At 41.4% G+C, this 3,836-nt stretch overlaps 1 pseudogene; it reads right to left on the bottom strand.

Annotated features, from left to right (window-relative positions):
- Positions 1 to 1,167: 1,167 nt before the first annotated feature.
- Positions 1,168 to 1,286, bottom strand: LOC145412025 (5S ribosomal RNA; annotated as a pseudogene).
- Between the last annotated feature and the right edge of the window lie 2,550 nt (positions 1,287 to 3,836).

The following is a 3,836-nucleotide window of genomic DNA, read 5'->3' as shown; positions in this document are numbered from 1 at the left end:
CCCCCCAAAGTCCCATTTTGATATGATCCCACAGTAAGTGATTTTGAATGGGAGGGTGGGGAGTCAATCAACGGCCAGTCAAACGTTCCCCCATCTGAAAAGCACTGTGTACTGAATAAACTCACTTGGCCAGAAAATTACTGCTGTGTGTGAAAAGGCTGACTCCTTCACTAGCACAATATTTCTTGTATTTGTGGTGGGATGGGGTGGGGACAGGCACCAAATATTTAAGGAATTCACCATTTGTGGGGATGTTTATTAAGCATGCCCTGTGAAGGACCATTGTGATTTTTCTATTTGTTTATACTGTAATACTGTATTATCAATGCTTGACACACCTGCTGTGGATATACAACAGTGAAGATCTAAACACATGATAAGTACAGATGGGGAATTAAACCAAGCCTACCAGAATATCCTGAAGGAGGGTGTCTAGGCCTTGGGCCAAACACCCTACTGTTATTGCCTTCAGTGACACTCCCGCTGAAGGGTGGGCTTGTGGTGCTGCTACTCAGTTCCAAATTCTTGCATAATCCACCTGTCTCCAAGATTGTTTACAAACATGTTTACCTGAAACAAACATGAATGCACTGTACTGTAACAAATACAGTGCAGCCACAAAAACAAACATGAATGCACTGTACTGTAACACATACAGTGCAGCCACAAAAACAAACATGAATGCATTGTACTGTAACACATACAGTGCAGCCACAAAAACAAACATGAATGCATTGTACTGTAACACATACAGTGCAGCCACAAAAATTCATAGTACAATACTATACTTTAGATGTAGCCATGGACAGCTCAAACATCTGAAAAATGTGAACTTTATAACTACTATACAGTTGGCTATCCCTGAGTTGTCTCGTCATGTTGGGTCTATACATAAATTTGGTACACTAAACTATCTACTGCAGTATCCTTCTTGTATACTCATAGTAGTGTAAGTTGACTATCCTTGCCTTATCTCATGGTCTACACAGAGACACAGTATATCTTTGACAGGGCAAATCTGTGGGATAATTCTGCAAGCAAAGACAGAAGTCCATCCATCCATTGCCAGACGCCATGTATCCCAAATGGGGTGGCCAAGGGCTTAGAGTTAATTGTTTTACAGGGAGGGGCACTAATCCTCCACCAACCCCACTTGACACGTAGGGATGCCAACAGCATCTGGTGTTCCCAGGCGGTCACCCATCCAAGTACTAACCAGACCCAACGTTGCTTAACTTCGCTGATTGGATGGGAAGCGGTGTACTCAACGTGGCAAGACAGAAGTAATTTCAAATACTATCACACTCAAACTTTTGATGTATATGAACTTTTGAGATCAGGATTGTCAAAGCTGCATTGTACTGGCAGTCCTTATTTAATTGTACTGGCAGTCCTTCTTTAACTGTACTGACAGTCCTTATTTAACTGTACTGGCAGTCCTTATTTAACTGTACTGGCAGTCCTTATTTAACTGTACTGACAGTCCTTATTTTGCTGTACTGACAGTCCTTATTTAACTTTACTGACAGTCCTTATTTAGCTGTACTGACAGTCCTAACTGTACTGGCAGTCCTTACTTAATCCCTTGAATTACGTGACATCTATTTCATTACTTTTTGCATTTCTAGATGATTATATTCAGTTTGGGGGAGGCGGTGGCTCAGTCGGTAGAGAGGTGGCCTGCAGTCCTAACGAACCCAGGTTCAAATCCCGCTGGGGCAGGGAACAGTTTAAGGATTTGAATTTCGTAAAATCAGACTTTACTGATCAACCAGAAGACCCGCCGACATGTCGTAAAAATACCCCCGCTAATACCAATACACCAGTCCTGTATGAGACAGCCCTAGCATGTATTCAGTATGGACGGTGGGCGTTAGTGCCATAAAAATACCCCCGCTAATACCAATACACCAGTCCTGTATGAGACAGCCTTAGCATGTATTTCAATATGGACGGTGGGTGTTAGTGCCATAAAAATACCCCCGCTAATACCAATACACCAGTCCTGTATGAGACAGCCCTAGCATGTATTCAATATAGAAGGTGGGTGTTAGCGCCGAAGTGGTGAAGTGGTGACATGTAGAGGTGTGCGGTACGTAGGAGGACTACTGGGCCTTGAGAGCAGGCTGTGAAGCCTATGCCCAGAGTCGGACACATAAAAAAAAAAAAAAAAAGTTCAGTTATGGTTGTATGAAATTTGATGAGCCTACAGTATAGTTAAGAGGCAGGAATGAGTGTCCTTGGTTACTAGTCAAATCCACCCTCCAGTCTGACTACACTTGACAATAAATTAGACTAAAAAAAAAAAGTTGATATTTCTGGATTGAAAATAAATGGACTATTATTGCGGTGGGACAATGAAGGATAATTGTGGTGGGATAATGAAGGATAACTGTGGTGGGATAATGAAGGATAATTGTGTTGGGATAATGAAGGATAATTGTGTTGGGATAATGAAGGATAATTGTGCTGGGATAATGAAGGATAATTGTGCTGGGATAATGAAGGATAATTGTGTTGGGATAATGAAGGATAATTGTGCTGGGATAATGAAGGATAATTGTGCTGGGATAATGAAGGATAATTGTGCTGGGATAATGAAGGATAATTGTAATGGGATAATGAAGGATAATTGTAACGGGATAATGAAGGTATGTTTAAGATGATGCAGGATTAAGCTGGATAGTGTTAAAAATTAGAGGGAACTCCTGTGAATGATTCCGTTGGACTGATAGATGAAAGCACTGTTTTTGATGCATTAAAAACAACAAGCCTACCTTTTCCCCAAAGATAAGAGCTGATGTGGGTGCCTGATAAATCCAGGCCGCCATGACCCCCAAGCACTGTGTCTCTGAGGTGTGAAGGAACCGCATGTCAGCAACTGTGTGGGTGGCTGATAAATCCAGGACGCCATGACTCCCAAGCACTGTGTCTCTGAGGTGTGAAGGAACCGCATGTCAGCCACTGTCGGCCAGTCTCTCGGCTCCATCCACACGTTGATGGATGGGCAGGCCAGGCTCAGTACATGCCAGTTCTGTCTGAAAGATTACATTCTATATTACTGTGCTATCTATTTATCTATCATCTGCCCCTATATATACCACTGTCTATCTATCATCTGCCCCTATATATCCTATTGTCTATCTATCATCTGCCCCTATATATACTACTGTCCATCTATCATCTGCCCCTATATATCCTATTGTCTATCTATCATGTCCCTATATATCCTACTGTCTATCTATCGTCTGCCCCTATATATCCTACTGTCTATCTATCATCTGCCCCTATATATCCTACTGTCTATCTATCATCTGCCCCTATATATCCTATTGTCTATCATCTGCCCCTATATATCCTATTGTCTATTTATCATGTCCCTATATATCCTACTGTCTATCTATCATCTGCCCCTATATATCCTACTGTCTATCTATCATCTGCCCCTATATATCCTACTGTCTATCTATCATCTGCCCATATATATCCTACTGTCTATCTATCATCTGCCCCTATATATCCTATTGTCTATCATCTGCCCCTATATATCCTATTGTCTATCTATCATCCACCTCAACAATATTCTATCTATCATTCACTCCTATAATACTAGTGTCTCTAACTGTTACAGATTTTTTATGAATAGAGGACACCTGTAATCTGGTGTATGGAATTCTCTTTAAAAAAAAAAAAAATCCTTCCTCTGTTCATCTTTGTATCATTCGTATCACATCATATATAAAGGCTTCAACATGCTTCCATGCATTGGTCTTGGTCACCTAATGGCGGCTCTCCACACTGCTTGATCTCTGGCAGCCTCCCTATTCAGTTCTTTA

Source organism: Coenobita brevimanus, chromosome 91 (genome assembly GCF_032717465.1).
Source record: "Coenobita brevimanus isolate Jiangsu-jjx chromosome 91, ASM3271746v2, whole genome shotgun sequence".
Taxonomy (NCBI): domain Eukaryota; kingdom Metazoa; phylum Arthropoda; class Malacostraca; order Decapoda; family Coenobitidae; genus Coenobita; species Coenobita brevimanus.
Note: the sequence above shows the minus strand (reverse complement) of the source record. Positions and strands in the feature narration are given on the sequence as shown.